General features: G+C 46.5%; 21 non-coding genes across 21 annotated transcripts; all 21 read right to left on the bottom strand.

Annotated features, from left to right (window-relative positions):
- Positions 1–267: 267 nt before the first annotated feature.
- On the bottom strand, positions 268–339 carry TRNAG-UCC (transfer RNA glycine (anticodon UCC)). Its single transcript has one exon. It is a non-coding gene; the product is annotated as a tRNA-Gly (tRNA).
- Positions 340–619: 280 nt separating this feature from the next.
- Positions 620–691, bottom strand: TRNAG-UCC (transfer RNA glycine (anticodon UCC)). The gene has a single exon. It is a non-coding gene; the product is annotated as a tRNA-Gly (tRNA).
- Positions 692–971: 280 nt separating this feature from the next.
- Positions 972–1,043, bottom strand: TRNAG-UCC (transfer RNA glycine (anticodon UCC)). The gene has a single exon. It is a non-coding gene; the product is annotated as a tRNA-Gly (tRNA).
- A 280-nt stretch (positions 1,044–1,323) lies between these two features.
- Positions 1,324–1,395, bottom strand: TRNAG-GCC (transfer RNA glycine (anticodon GCC)). Its single transcript has one exon. It is a non-coding gene; the product is annotated as a tRNA-Gly (tRNA).
- A 632-nt stretch (positions 1,396–2,027) lies between these two features.
- TRNAG-UCC (transfer RNA glycine (anticodon UCC)) lies at positions 2,028–2,099 on the bottom strand. Its single transcript has one exon. It is a non-coding gene; the product is annotated as a tRNA-Gly (tRNA).
- A 279-nt stretch (positions 2,100–2,378) lies between these two features.
- Positions 2,379–2,450, bottom strand: TRNAG-UCC (transfer RNA glycine (anticodon UCC)). The gene has a single exon. It is a non-coding gene; the product is annotated as a tRNA-Gly (tRNA).
- A 277-nt stretch (positions 2,451–2,727) lies between these two features.
- Positions 2,728–2,799, bottom strand: TRNAG-UCC (transfer RNA glycine (anticodon UCC)). Its single transcript has one exon. It is a non-coding gene; the product is annotated as a tRNA-Gly (tRNA).
- A 280-nt stretch (positions 2,800–3,079) lies between these two features.
- On the bottom strand, positions 3,080–3,151 carry TRNAG-UCC (transfer RNA glycine (anticodon UCC)). The gene has a single exon. It is a non-coding gene; the product is annotated as a tRNA-Gly (tRNA).
- Positions 3,152–3,430: 279 nt separating this feature from the next.
- On the bottom strand, positions 3,431–3,502 carry TRNAG-UCC (transfer RNA glycine (anticodon UCC)). Its single transcript has one exon. It is a non-coding gene; the product is annotated as a tRNA-Gly (tRNA).
- Positions 3,503–3,782: 280 nt separating this feature from the next.
- On the bottom strand, positions 3,783–3,854 carry TRNAG-GCC (transfer RNA glycine (anticodon GCC)). Its single transcript has one exon. It is a non-coding gene; the product is annotated as a tRNA-Gly (tRNA).
- Positions 3,855–4,838: 984 nt separating this feature from the next.
- On the bottom strand, positions 4,839–4,910 carry TRNAG-UCC (transfer RNA glycine (anticodon UCC)). The gene has a single exon. It is a non-coding gene; the product is annotated as a tRNA-Gly (tRNA).
- A 280-nt stretch (positions 4,911–5,190) lies between these two features.
- TRNAG-UCC (transfer RNA glycine (anticodon UCC)) lies at positions 5,191–5,262 on the bottom strand. The gene has a single exon. It is a non-coding gene; the product is annotated as a tRNA-Gly (tRNA).
- A 277-nt stretch (positions 5,263–5,539) lies between these two features.
- On the bottom strand, positions 5,540–5,611 carry TRNAG-UCC (transfer RNA glycine (anticodon UCC)). Its single transcript has one exon. It is a non-coding gene; the product is annotated as a tRNA-Gly (tRNA).
- Positions 5,612–5,891: 280 nt separating this feature from the next.
- Positions 5,892–5,963, bottom strand: TRNAG-UCC (transfer RNA glycine (anticodon UCC)). The gene has a single exon. It is a non-coding gene; the product is annotated as a tRNA-Gly (tRNA).
- Positions 5,964–6,242: 279 nt separating this feature from the next.
- TRNAG-UCC (transfer RNA glycine (anticodon UCC)) lies at positions 6,243–6,314 on the bottom strand. The gene has a single exon. It is a non-coding gene; the product is annotated as a tRNA-Gly (tRNA).
- Positions 6,315–6,944: 630 nt separating this feature from the next.
- TRNAG-UCC (transfer RNA glycine (anticodon UCC)) lies at positions 6,945–7,016 on the bottom strand. Its single transcript has one exon. It is a non-coding gene; the product is annotated as a tRNA-Gly (tRNA).
- A 279-nt stretch (positions 7,017–7,295) lies between these two features.
- Positions 7,296–7,367, bottom strand: TRNAG-UCC (transfer RNA glycine (anticodon UCC)). The gene has a single exon. It is a non-coding gene; the product is annotated as a tRNA-Gly (tRNA).
- Positions 7,368–7,996: 629 nt separating this feature from the next.
- TRNAG-UCC (transfer RNA glycine (anticodon UCC)) lies at positions 7,997–8,068 on the bottom strand. The gene has a single exon. It is a non-coding gene; the product is annotated as a tRNA-Gly (tRNA).
- A 5,415-nt stretch (positions 8,069–13,483) lies between these two features.
- On the bottom strand, positions 13,484–13,555 carry TRNAG-UCC (transfer RNA glycine (anticodon UCC)). The gene has a single exon. It is a non-coding gene; the product is annotated as a tRNA-Gly (tRNA).
- A 279-nt stretch (positions 13,556–13,834) lies between these two features.
- TRNAG-UCC (transfer RNA glycine (anticodon UCC)) lies at positions 13,835–13,906 on the bottom strand. The gene has a single exon. It is a non-coding gene; the product is annotated as a tRNA-Gly (tRNA).
- A 280-nt stretch (positions 13,907–14,186) lies between these two features.
- TRNAG-UCC (transfer RNA glycine (anticodon UCC)) lies at positions 14,187–14,258 on the bottom strand. The gene has a single exon. It is a non-coding gene; the product is annotated as a tRNA-Gly (tRNA).
- Positions 14,259–14,717: the final 459 nt, after the last annotated feature.

Genomic DNA, 14,717 nt, shown 5'->3' with positions numbered 1-14,717 from the left:
TTGAAGCAGTCCTACTTAAGCTGTTAATTGCAACAACAGTGTCGACACAGCCGGAATGAAATGACGCCAAGTGCGCGCAATGCATTAATAAGCCAGAAGGAGTGCCTTCGCATTATGGAAATGTAGGAGTGCATTGCTTTTTTTTTTCTTTTTCATGAGAGAACATCACGCTTACCACGAATAAAAGTAAAGGTAAATTTCACACGTGCCAACTGATAACGTGTATAGATACGGGGAGCTGACGTGTGGGCATGTGCACAAAATGGTTGCGTCGACCGGGAATCGAACCCGGGTCAACTGCTTGGAAGGCAGCTATGCTAACTGCTATACCACCGACGCGTGTTTCCGGTTTTTTGAAGCAGTCCTACCTAAGTTGTTAATTGCAAGAACAGTGTCGGCACAGCCGGAATGAAATGACGCCAAGTACACGGAATGCATTAATTAGCCAGATGGAGTGCCTTCGCATTATGGTAATCTAAGTGTACTGCTTCTTTTTTTCCTTTTTCACGATAGAACTTGGCGCTTACCACGAATAAAACTAAAGGTAAATTTCACACGTGCCAACTGATAGCGTGTATAGATACGGGCAGCTGACGTGTGGGCATGTGCACAAAATGTTTGCGTCGGCCGGGAATCGAACCCAGGTCAACTGCTTGGAAGGCAGCTATGCTAACCACTATACCACCGACGCGTGTTTCCGGTTTTTTGAAGCAGTCCTACTTAAGCTGTTAATTGCAACAACAGTGTCGACACAGCCGGAAAGAAATGACGCCAAGAGCCCGGAATGCATTAATTAGCCAGATGGAGTGCCTTCGCATTATGGTAATCTAAGTGTACTGCTTCTTTTTTTTCTTTTTCACGATAGAACTTGGCGCTTACCACGAATAAAAGTAAAGGTAAATTTCACACGTGCCCACTGCTAACGTGTATAGATACGGGGAGCTGACGTGTGGGCATGTGCACAAAATGTTTGCGTCGGCCGGGAATCGAACCCGGGTCAACTGCTTGGAAGGCAGCTATGCTAACCACTATTCTACCGACGCGTGTTTCCGATTTTTTGAAGCAGTCCTACTTAAGTTGTTAATTGCAAGAACAGTGTCGACACAGCCGGAATGAAATGACGCCAAGTGCACGGAATGCAATAATTAGCCAGATGGAGTGCCTTCGCATTATGGTAATCTATGTGTACTGCGTTTTTTTTTTCTTTTTCACGATACAACTTCGCGCTTACCACGAATAAAATTAAAGGTAAATTTCACACGTGCCAACTGATAACGTGTATAGATACGGGGAGCTGACCTGTGGGCATGTGCACAAAATATTTGCGTCGGCCGGGAATCAAACCCGGGTCAACTGCTTGGCAGGCAGCTATGCTAACCACTATACCACCGACGCGTGTTTCCGGTTTTTTGAAGCAGTCCTACTTAAGTTGTTAATTGCAAGAACAGTGTCGACACAGCCGGAATGAAATGACGCCAAGTGCACGGAATGCATTAATTAGCCAGATGGAGTGCCTTCGCATTATGGTAATCTAAGTGTACTGCTTCTTTTTTTTTCTTTTTCACGATAGAACTTGGCGCTTACCACGAATAAAAGTAAAGGTAAATTTCACACGTGCCAACTGATAACGTGTATAGATACGGGCAGCTGACGTGTGGGCATGTGCACAAAATATTTGCGTCGGCCGGGAATCAAACCCGGGTCAACTGCTTGGAAGGCAGCTATGCCAACCACTATACCACTGACGCGTGTTTCAGGTTTTTTGAAGCATTCCTACTTAAGTTGTTAATTGCAAGAACAGTGTCGACACAGCCGGAATGAAATGACGCCAAGTGCGCGCAATGCATTAATTAGCCAGAAGGAGTGCCTTCGCATTATGGTAATCTAAATGTACTGCATCTGTTTTTCTTTTTCACGATAGAACTTGGCGCTTACCACGAATAAAAGTGAAGGTAAATTTCACACGTGCCAACTGATAACGTGTATAGATACGGGGAGCTGACGTGTGGGCATGTGCACAAAATGGTTGCGTCGGCCGGGAATCGAACCCGGGTCAACTGCTTGGAAGGCAGCTATGCTAACTGCTATACCACCGACGCGTGTTTCCGGTTTTTTGAAGCAGTCCTACCTAAGTTGTTAATTGCAAGAACAGTGTCGGCACAGCCGGAATGAAATGACGCCAAGTACACTTAATGCATTAATTAGCCAGATGGAGTGCCTTCGCATTATGGTAATCTAAGTGTACTGCGTTTTTTTTTATTTTTCACGATAGAACTTCGCGCTTACCACGAATAAAATTAAAGGTAAATTTCACACATGCCAACTGATAACGTGTATAGATACGGGGAGCTGACGTGTGGGCATGTGCACAAAATATGTGCGTCGGCCGAGAATCAAACCCGGGTCAACTGCTTGGAAGGCAGCTATGCTAACCACTATACCACCGACGCGTGTTTCCGCTTTTTTGAAGCAGTCCTACTTCAGCTGTTAATTGCAACAACAGTGTCGACACAGCCGGAATGAAATGACGCCAAGTGCACGCAATGCATTAATAAGCCAGAAGGAGTGCCTTCGCATTATGGAAATGTAGGAGTGCATTGCTTTTTTTTTTTTTATGAGAGAACATCGCGCTTACCACGAATAAAAGTAAAGGTAAATTTCACACGTGCCAACTGATAACGTGTATAGATACGGGGAGCTGACGTGTGGGCATGTGCACAAAATGGTTGCGTCGGCCGGGAATCGAAACCGGTTCAACTGCTTGGAAGGCAGCTATGCTAACCACTATACCACCGACGCGTGTTTCCGATTTTTTGAAGCAGTCCTACTTAAGTTGTTAATTGCAAGAACCGTGTCGACACAGCCGGAATGAAATGACGCCAAGTGCACGGAATGCATTAATTAGCCAGATGGAGTGCCTTCGCATTATGGTAATCTAAGTGTACTGCTTCTTTTTTTTCTTTTTCACGATAGAACTTGGCGCTTACCACGAATAAAAGTAAAGGTAAATTTCACACGTGCCAACTGATAGCGTGTATAGATACGGGCAGCTGACGTGTGGGCATGTGCACAAAATGTTTGCGTCGGCCGGGAATCGAACCCAGGTCAACTGCTTGGAAGGCAGCTATGCTAACCACTATACCACCGACGCGTGTTTCCGGTTTTTTGAAGCAGTCCTACTTAAGCTGTTAATTGCAACAACAGTGTCGACACAGCCGGAAAGAAATGACGCCAAGAGCCCGGAATGCATTGATTAGCCAGATGGAGTGCCTTCGCATTATGGAAATCTAGGAGTGCATTCCTTTTTTTTCTTTTTCACGAGAGAACTTCGCGCTTATCACGAATAAAAGTAAAGGTAAATTTCACACGTGCCCACTGATAACGTGTATAGATACGGGGAGCTGACGTGTGGGCATGTGCACAAAATGTTTGCATCGGCCGGGAATCGAACCCGGGTCAACTGCTTGGAAGGCAGCTATGCTAACCACTATACTACCGACGCGTGTTTCCGATTTTTTGAAGCAGTCCTACTTAAGTTGTTAATTGCAAGAACAGTGTCGACACAGCCGGAATGAAATGACGCCAAGTGCACGGAATGCAATAATTAGCCAGATGGAGTGCCTTCGCATTATGGTAATCTATGTGTACTGCGTTTTTTTTTTCGTTTTCACGATACAACTTCGCGCTTACCACGAATAAAATTAAAGGTAAATTTCACACGTGCCAACTGATAACGTGTATAGATACGGGGAGCTGACGTGTCGGCATGTGCACAAAATATTTGCGTCGGCCGGGAATCAAACCCGGGTCAACTGCTTGGCAGGCAGCTATGCTAACCACTATACCACCGACGCGTGTTTCCGGTTTTTTGAAGCAGTCCTACTTAAGTTGTTAATTGCAAGAACAGTGTCGACACAGCAGGAATGAAATGACGCCAAGTGCACGGAATGCATTAATTAGCCAGATGGAGTGCCTTCGCATTATGGTAATCTAAGTGTACTGCTTCTTTTTTTTCTTTTTCACGATAGAACTTGGCGCTTACCACGAATAAAAGTAAAGGTAAATTTCACACGTGCCAACTGATAACGTGTATAGATACGGGCAGCTGACGTGTGGGCATGTGCACAAAATATTTGCGTCGGCCGGGAATCAAACCCGGGTCAACTGCTTGGAAGGCAGCTATGCCAACCACTATACCACTGACGCGTGTTTCAGGTTTTTTGAAGCATTCCTACTTAAGTTGTTAATTGCAAGAACAGTGTCGACACAGCCGGAATGAAATGACACCAAGTGCACAGAATGCATTAATTAGCCAGATGGAGTGCCTTCGCATTATGGTAATCTAAGTGTACTGCTTCTTTTTTTTTCTTTTTCACGATAGAACTTGGCGCTTACCACGAATAAAAGTAAAGGTAAATTTCACACGTGCCAACTGATAACGTGTATAGATACGGGCAGCTGACGTGTGGGCATGTGCACAAAATATTTGCGTCGGCCGGGAATCAAACCCGGGTCAACTGCTTGGAAGGCAGCTATGCCAACCACTATACCACTGACGCGTGTTTCAGGTTTTTTGAAGCATTCCTACTTAAGTTGTTAATTGCAAGAACAGTGTCGACACAGCCGGAATGAAATGACGCCAAGTGCGCGCAATGCATTAATTAGCCAGAAGGAGTGCCTTCGCATTATGGTAATCTAAATGTACTGCATCTGTTTTTCTTTTTCACGATAGAACTTGGCGCTTACCACGAATAAAAGTGAAGGTAAATTTCACACGTGCCAACTGATAACGTGTATAGATACGGGGAGCTGACGTGTGGGCATGTGCACAAAATGGTTGCGTCGGCCGGGAATCGAACCCGGGTCAACTGCTTGGAAGGCAGCTATGCTAACTGCTATACCACCGACGCGTGTTTCCGGTTTTTTGAAGCAGTCCTACCTAAGTTGTTAATTGCAAGAACAGTGTCGGCACAGCCGGAATGAAATGACGCCAAGTACACTTAATGCATTAATTAGCCAGATGGAGTGCCTTCGCATTATGGTAATCTAAGTGTACTGCGTTTTTTTTTTATTTTTCACGATAGAACTTCGCGCTTACCACGAATAAAATTAAAGGTAAATTTCACACATGCCAACTGATAACGTGTATAGATACGGGGAGCTGACGTGTGGGCATGTGCACAAAATATGTGCGTCGGCCGAGAATCAAACCCGGGTCAACTGCTTGGAAGGCAGCTATGCTAACCACTATACCACCGACGCGTGTTTCCGCTTTTTTGAAGCAGTCCTACTTCAGCTGTTAATTGCAACAACAGTGTCGACACAGCCGGAATGAAATGACGCCAAGTGCACGCAATGCATTAATAAGCCAGAAGGAGTGCCTTCGCATTATGGAAATGTAGGAGTGCATTGCTTTTTTTTTTTTTATGAGAGAACATCGCGCTTACCACGAATAAAAGTAAAGGTAAATTTCACATGTGCCAACTGATAACGTGTATAGATACGGGGAGCTGACGTGTGGGCATGTGCACAAAATGGTTGCGTCGGCCGGGAATCGAAACCGGTTCAACTGCTTGGAAGGCAGCTATGCTAACCACTATACCACCGACGCGTGTTTCCGATTTTTTGAAGCAGTCCTACTTAAGTTGTTAATTGCAAGAACCGTGTCGACACAGCCGGAATGAAATGACGCCAAGTGCACGGAATGCATTAATTAGCCAGATGGAGTGCCTTCGCATTATGGTAATCTAAGTGTACTGCTTCTTTTTTTTCTTTTTCACGATAGAACTTGGCGCTTACCACGAATAAAAGTAAAGGTAAATTTCACACGTGCCAACTGATAGCGTGTATAGATACGGGCAGCTGACGTGTGGGCATGTGCACAAAATGTTTGCGTCGGCCGGGAATCGAACCCAGGTCAACTGCTTGGAAGGCAGCTATGCTAACCACTATACCACCGACGCGTGTTTCCGGTTTTTTGAAGCAGTCCTACTTAAGCTGTTAATTGCAACAACAGTGTCGACACAGCCGGAAAGAAATGACGCCAAGAGCCCGGAATGCATTGATTAGCCAGATGGAGTGCCTTCGCATTATGGAAATCTAGGAGTGCATTCCTTTTTTTTCTTTTTCACGAGAGAACTTCGCGCTTATCACGAATAAAAGTAAAGGTAAATTTCACACGTGCCCACTGATAACGTGTATAGATACGGGGAGCTGACGTGTGGGCATGTGCACAAAATGTTTGCATCGGCCGGGAATCGAACCCGGGTCAACTGCTTGGAAGGCAGCTATGCTAACCACTATACTACCGACGCGTGTTTCCGATTTTTTGAAGCAGTCCTACTTAAGTTGTTAATTGCAAGAACAGTGTCGACACAGCCGGAATGAAATGACGCCAAGTGCACGGAATGCAATAATTAGCCAGATGGAGTGCCTTCGCATTATGGTAATCTATGTGTACTGCTTCTTTTTTTTCTTTTTCACGATAGAACTTGGCGCTTACCACGAATAAAAGTAAAGGTAAATTTCACACGTGCCAACTGATAACGTGTATAGATACGGGCAGCTGACGTGTGGGCATGTGCACAAAATATTTGCGTCGGCCGGGAATCAAACCCGGGTCAACTGCTTGGAAGGCAGCTATGCCAACCACTATACCACTGACGCGTGTTTCAGGTTTTTTGAAGCATTCCTACTTAAGTTGTTAATTGCAAGAACAGTGTCGACACAGCCGGAATGAAATGACACCAAGTGCACAGAATGCATTAATTAGCCAGATGGAGTGCCTTCGCATTATGGTAATCTAAATGTACTGCATCTGTTTTTCTTTTTCACGATAGAACTTGGCGCTTACCACGAATAAAATTAAAGGTAAATTTCACACATGCCAACTGATAACGTGTATAGATACGGGGAGCTGACGTGTGGGCATGTGCATAAATATGTGCGTCGGCCGGGAATCAAACCCAGGTCAACTGCTTGGAAGGCAGCTATGCTAACCACTATACCACCGACGCGTGTTTCCGGTTTTTTGAAGCAGTCCTACTTAAGTTGTTAATTGCAAGAACAGTGTCGACACAGCCGGAAAGAAATGACGCCAAGAGCACGGAACGCATTGATTAGCCAGATGGAGTGCCTTCGCATTATGGAAATCTAGGAGTGCATTCCTTTTTTTTCTTTTTCACGAGAGAACTTCGCGCTTATCACGAATAAAAGTAAAGGTAAATTTCACACGTGCCCACTGATAACGTGTATAGATACGGGGAGCTGACGTGTGGGCATGTGCACAAAATGTTTGCGTCGGCCGGGAATCGAACCCGGGTCAACTGCTTGGAAGGCAGCTATGCTAACCACTATACTACCGACGCGTGTTTCCGATTTTTTTAAGCAGTCCTACTTAAGTTGTCAATTGCAAGAACAGTGTCGACACAGCCGGAATGAAATGACGCCAAGTGCACGGAATGCAATAATTAGCCAGATGGAGTGCCTTCGCATTATGGTAATCTAAGTGTACTGCGTTTTTTTTTTCTTTTTCACGATACAACTTCGCGCTTACCACGAATAAAATTAAAGGTAAATTTCACACGTGCCAACTGATAACGTGTATAGATACGGGGAGCTGACGTGTGGGCATGTGCACAAAATATTTGCGTCGGCCGGGAATCAAACCCGGGTCAACTGCTTGGAAGGCAGCTATGCTAACCACTATACCACTGACACGTGTTTCTGGTTTTTTGAAGCATTCCTACTTAAGTTGTTAATTGCAACAACAGTGTCGACACAGCCGGAAAGAAATGACGCCAGGAGCACGGAATGCATTGATTAGCCAGATGGAGTGCCTTCGCATTATGGAAATCTAGGAGTGCATTCCTTTTTTTTCTTTTTCACGAGAACTTCGCGCTTATCACGAATAAAAGTAAAGGTAAATTTCACACGTGCCCACTGATAACGTGTATAGATACGGGGAGCTGACGTGAGGGCATGTGCACAAAATGTTTGCGTCGGCCGGGAATCGAACCCGGGCCAACTGCTTGGAAGGCAGCTATGCTAACCACTATACCACCGACGCGTTTTTTTTTTTTTTTCTTTATTGCCGTCTTGGACGTGTAATACAAAGTAACATATGGTAAAACACTTCAGCCACACTTGCGCTGAGGCTAGTGGTGCTAAAAACTTTTCATTTGTGACAAATCATCAAACAGTGATATCCACTCTGGTGGATCAGTCTGAGCCCTGAAACATTCGCGAAGATAAACTACACTTTCGATGAAGTTTTCACGTGTGGATCTTGTATTTATGTCTGCATGTCGCACCTGCATTCGCGTTTTCCACAAACTGTGGAGGCCAAGAAGCATAATTAAATCGTAGGGCACTTCTTCACTTTCAACTGATAAGTACCGGATGCCGTAAGGACTTAAAGGGAGTTCCTTTTTAATCGTCCTCTGAAGGACATCCCAATAAAAAATTGGATCCCAACATTCTAGGAAAACATGTTCCACTGTCTCGGGCTTCCTGCATAACAAGCAGTTTGTTGTCCATGGCACGAAAAAACCTTTATCATGCAGCCAGGTTTTAACAGGCAGCGTACCGGAATGCAGCTTAAAAAAAAAAGGTTTTGACCACAGGTCTAACGGGCATGTTCTTAACTGTTTTTAAAATATCTTGCCCTGGGCCTCCAAAGTGTGGTGTCCGATAAATGGGTACCGGCAACATCACGTCAACCAACGCTTTGTACAGCTTTTTCTTATTGACATTACATAGGTATTCAGGGCTGAAACGTACTTCCAGCATCTTGCACGAAAGAACAACCTCGCGCAAGTATCCTGTCACAGCACCACACATGTTATCACAGGAGACTACCCTTCCAGGGAGCAGTCTCTGTAGGCGCACTTGCATAACAGATCTTAGAAAGGGATCACTTTGATCACGCAAAAACATAAATCGCGAGACCACTTGACGCAAAAAAAGATGCGCCAGGCCAAGGCCTCCGCTTTTTAACGGAAACAAACAGGTTAGTTCGGCTAGTTCTTTCCCAGGTGGACGCCCAAATAAAAACAGCAAAAACACGATGCATTTTTTGAATAGCTGTTCGGGTCGCACACAGCACATTCATGACATACCAGAGCTTCGAAATCAAAAAGACATTACAGATAGAGGCACGGGAAAACATTGATAGCTGTCTTCCTTGCCACGCGACCGCTTTCTCTTTCATTCTCGAAGTTTCTTCTTTCCAGTACGAGCTGGGATCCCGATAACAATCCAGAGGTACTCCTAGATACCGCGTTGGCAAGGTGGACCATCGAAGGCGAGAAAAACAACCCGGTGTTACGTCCCATTCGCCATGCCAAAAACCGGAACTTTTTCCCCAATTGATCTGACTTCCAGTCTGAGCGCAGAATTTTTCAATCACAATTGTCGCTTCACAGATGCTCTGTCTATCAGCGCAAAGAACCGCTATATCGTCAGCATACGCGAGTACTTTCACGTGTGATGACTGCAGTCTGTAACCTGAAATTCGGTCAGAGTTGATAATTGCCAGGCATAGCGGCTCTAAATACACTGCAAAAAGCAAGGGGGAAAGCGGGCATCCCTGTCTTACTGAAGAACGTACAGCAAGTCTGTCAGTGAGATCGCCATTAACTATAATGCGGGTCGTACAGTTCTTGTAGGCCATTTTTACGCCCTCTACTATAATGTCGCCTAGTTTGGAGTGTTGCAGGATGGAAAAAAGGATTTCGTGGGAGACGCGGTCAAAGGCTTTCGCCAAGTCGAGCTGCATCATTGCTATCTGACCGCCAACTGCATCGACACACTCTAATACGTTGCGTGCGACATGTATATTTGTAGCGATGCTACGGCCTTTAATTCCACACGTCTGGTGAGACCCTACCAATTTCGTGATCACAGACTGCAGTCTTTTTGCTAGAACCTTCATAAATACTTTGTAGTCGACGTTGGTGAGACTAATCGGTCGATATGACCCCACCAACAGTCGTTCTTCCGGATCATCAGTCTTGGGAATGAGAACGATGTGAGACGTGTTGAAAGACAATGGAACCTGTTTGCGTTCATAAGCCTCAGTTATCACATGGAGCATGCACTGTGCAACAGGAAGCTTAAAGGTTTTATAAAAGGCCGCACTTAGCCCATCTGGTCCAGGAGCTTTCCCAGATGGTAGGTCGTCTATTGCTTTTTCTATCTCCTGTAAAGTTATAGGCAGTTCAAGACGTTCCTTAATTTCATCATCTAGTCTTGGCACCAGCCTCAAGAAGTCTACATGGAAGCCTTCTATGGTCTCGAGCTTATTGCTAAGAAGTTCTGTCAAATGTTCGGCTATAGCACACTGAATGTCTCTCGCATCTTCCGAAGTCCGGCCGTCAAATCGGATGCTCCTAATTTCTTTCTGGCAAGCGTATCTTTTCTCGTCTGATAGCGCTCGTTTTGTCGGCGTTTCGCCAGCCCACAATTTTTCAGACCTTGCACGTATGACGGCGGCCCTATACCTGTCCGCGTCGATTCTTTCGAGCTGGCATTTCACTTCCCGTATTTCTTTCATGAAAGTTCCCGGCGCGCTATTTTCCATGCTCAGCATCCATTCAAGTTGCCCGTTCATTTCTTTTTCTTTTTCTTTCTCTTTATAGCGAGCCACGCTGCTCTTTTCTATTGCTTTCATTTTTACCCACTCTTTGAACCCCTCCCATTGAGTTGCAAAACTAGCTGGCTGCGCGTCTAGCAGTTTGTCTAGCTTGGTCTTTATTTGTATAATGAACCCTTCATCCTCCAAAAGCTTTGTGTTCAATTTCCATAAGTGCCAGTTAAAGCGCAATTTCCTGCCCTTCATTCCTAAAGTCATGCTCACGAGGCAATCATCACTGAAAGGCACAGGTTTAACGTCATAACTTGAGCATAGCGGCATAAGATCGACAGATACATACATTCTGTCTAGTCTCGCATGGCTCTCCCGCTGAAAGTGCGTGTATTGTGGGTGGGTCCCAGTGGAAAACACATTGCCAACATCCTCGAGACCATACTCATGCACAAAAGTATTCAAAACTTCAGAGCTCTTGTCTCTCAGTGGCCTAAACTTCACTCTGTCAGCTGCGGCGCACACACAGTTGAAGTCTCCTAGTACAAGCAAAAGCTTGTCGCCATTCAACCATGGCTCAAGTGATTCAAAGAAAATTTTACGCTCGCTTTCTACATTAGGAGCATATACACAAACAATTCGCCACCAGAAATTCGAAAATGTGAAATCAGCAATCAAAAGGCGACCACTTGGGCATGGAAATACAGACTCTACGTTCACTCTTAACGTCTTACGTATGAATACAAGGCACCCACCCGACGTCCCAACAGAATGACAAACGCACACATGAAAGTTTGCTTGAAAGGAAGACACCATGCGGTCTGTGTGCTCTTGGCTCTCTATTTTCGACTCTTGTAAAGCAATTATGTCAATATCGTTATCCAGAAGAAGGCGATTAAGCTGGTATTGTCGCCTTCTTGCTCCCAGACCTCTGACGTTCAAAGTCGCAACTCGAAGTGGAGCAATAAGATTAAAAGCCATGTCTTAGAAGAAGAAACGCCTCTATCCGCATGGTGCCTACCTTCATGGTTGACGTAGCCTTCCTCACGACTGCCAGGACCTCTTGACACCGGTCGACCAACACAACTGGCGCTGACACCGACCAGGACACTGTGTTACTACGGAGGCTGTTTCCCCGCCTTCCGCGGGTCGGCCGGAAGGTTCGGCCGCGGTTTTAAAGACGAGCGTCTCACTCCCCCTGCCTTCGGCGGAGGCTCATCGCCGCTACCGCCTGGCTGCAGCTTGACGTCCCCGCTTCCTTCATGCGGACGTTTTCCAGCAATGGTGCTCGCCGCTTCCTGGTTCGTCTCCATGGTATCAATGCCGGGGGTCTCCACGCTGCTTTCTTTAGCGTCCGCGGCTTTCGCCGCCTCCTTTGCCTTGTTATCGTCGTCCTGTTCAGGCTTATGCTGCGCCTGTACACTACCATCTGTTGCGCCGGAGGGCCCCGCCTTCTGCTTCACCAGAGTCGTGAACGATGGCTGAGTATGGCGCTGTGGTTGTCCACCCACACGGGCTGCTTCCTCAGCATCCGTCTCGTCCATCAGCATCTCGGACGCGTCCTCGCTGGTTCCCGGGCCTGTAATGCTCGCGTAAGTGCGAGTACACTGGTCTTCTTCGTGCCCGAAGCGTCGGCAGATTCCGCAACGCGGGACTCGACATTCCTTGCGGATGTGGCCCGTACCGCGACACCGAAGGCACAGCGGGGGTCTGCCTGGTACCACGACAAGCGCCAACTCACCGCCAACGCTCAGCTGGTGTGGCAAGTCATCCAACTTCACGCCCGCTTTCAACTTGAGGGTGACAAGCCGGGTGGTTGATCCCTTCTCTGTCATACCTCGTACACGCCAGCGCTCCCGGGCTACTTCGGTAACTTTTCCATAGGGCGCAAAGGCGACACGCACGTCCTCATCAGGCACATTGTGTAGAAGCCAGTGGAGCTTCAGTCGAACGTCCTGGTTCGCCGGGTCAATCACCAGGCAGCGCCGGTTTTTTACACGCAGCTCCCCGATGCTCGAGATCTTCTTCACCGCGTCCGCGTCCTTGAAAGTGATAGCCCAGACATGGCTCATGCGATACGCCCCCAGGGCGATAACATCCGGAAGAAGCGAATGCGGTGCCAATGCGTCACGGAAATCTTCAATCCGGTACGGTCGCGCCGTGATATCAGCGTGCAAAAAAACTGTATTTAAAACATAACGACCTGTTGGCAGACCTGGCAGAACAACTTGGTAGGTGCCCTCCTGTTCCATCGTCCTGTTTCCGCGGCCAGAAAAGGCCGCTGAAGCCGCTCCAACGGAGCCCGTCATCATGCGTCCGTCACGCTCGGTGGCCGGAAGCAGAATCCCTATACCACCGACGCGTGTTTCCGGTTTTTTGAAGCAGTCCTACTTAAGTTGTTAATTGCAAGAACAGTGTCGACACAGCCGGAATGAAATGACACCAAGTGCACGGAATGCATTAATTAAAGGAAAATTTCACGCATGCCAACTGATAACGTGTATAGATACGGGGAGCTGACGTGTGGGCATGTGCACAAAATATGTGCGTCGGCCGAGTATCAAACCCGGGTCAACCGCTTGGAAGGCAGCTATGCTAACCACTATACCACCGACGCGTGTTTCCGCTTTTTTGAAGCAGTCCTACTTAAGCTGTTAATTGCAACAACAGTGTCGACATAGCCGGAATGAAGTGACGCCAATTGCGCGCAATGCATTAATTAGCCAGAAGGAGTGCCCTCGCATTATGGAAATCTAGGAGTGCTTTGCTTTTTTTTTTCTTTTTCATGAGAGAACTTCGCGCTTACCACGAATAAAAGTGAAGGTAAATTTCACACGTGCCAACTGATAACGTGTATAGATACGGGCAGCTGACGTGTGGGCATGTGCACAAAATGTTTGCGTCGGCCGGGAATCGAACCCGGGTCAACTGCTTGGAGGGCAGCTATGCTAACCACTATACCACCGACGCGTGTTTCCGGTTTTTTGAAGCAGTCCTACTTAAGCTGTTAATTGCAACAACAGTGTCGACACAGCCGGAATAAAAGGACGCCAAGTGCACGGAATGCATTAATTAGCCAGATGGAGTGCCTTCGCATTATGGTAATCTAAATGTACTGCATCTGTTTTTTCTTTTTCACGATAGAACTTGGCGCTTACCACGAATAAAATTAAAGGTAAATTTCACACATGCCAACTGATAACGTGTATAGATACGGGGAGCTGACGTGTGGGCATGTGCATAAATTTGTGCGTCGGCCGGGAATCAAACCCGGGTCAACTGCTTGGAAGGCAGCTATGCTAACCACTATACCACCGACGCGTGTTTCCGGTTTTTTGAAGCAGTCCTACTTAAGCTGTTAATTGCAACAACAGTGTCGACACAGCCGGAATGAAATGACGCCAAGTGCACAGAATGCATTAATTAGCCAGATGGAGTGCCTTCGCATTATGGAAATCTAGGAGTGCATTCCTTTTTTTTTCTTTTTCACGAGAGAACTTCGCGCTTATCACGAATAAAAGTAAAGGTAAATTTCACACGTGCCCACTGATAACGTGTATAGATACGGGGAGCTGACGTGTGGGCATGTGCACAAAATGTTTGCGTCGGCCGGGAATCGAACCCGGGTCAACTGCTTGGAAGGCAGCTATGCTAACCACTATACCACCGACGCGTGTTTCCGGTTTTTTGAAGCAGTCCTACTTAAGTTGTTAATTGCAAGAACAGTGTCGACACAGCCGGAATGAAATGACGCCAAGTGCACGGAATGCATTAATTAGCCAGATGGAGTGGCTTCGCATTATGGTAATCTAAGTGTACTGCGTTTTTTTTTTCTTTTTCACGATAGAACTTCGCGCTTACCACGAATAAAATTAAAGGAAAATTTCACGCATGCCAACTGATAACGTGTATAGATACGGGTAGCTGACGTGTGGGCATGTGCACAAAATATGTGCGTCGGCCGAGTATCAAACCCGGGTCAACCGCTTGGAAGGCAGCTATGCTAACCACTATACCACCGACGCGTGTTTCCGCTTTTTTGAAGCAGTCCTACTTAAGCTGTTAATTGCAACAACAGTGTCGACATAGCCGGAATGAAATGACGCCAAGTGCGCGCAATGCATTAATTAGC

Source organism: Dermacentor andersoni, chromosome 10 (genome assembly GCF_023375885.2).
Source record: "Dermacentor andersoni chromosome 10, qqDerAnde1_hic_scaffold, whole genome shotgun sequence".
Lineage (NCBI taxonomy): Eukaryota > Metazoa > Arthropoda > Arachnida > Ixodida > Ixodidae > Dermacentor > Dermacentor andersoni.
The sequence above is the reverse complement of the archived record's forward strand: the minus strand, read 5'-3'. Positions and strand labels throughout refer to the sequence as shown.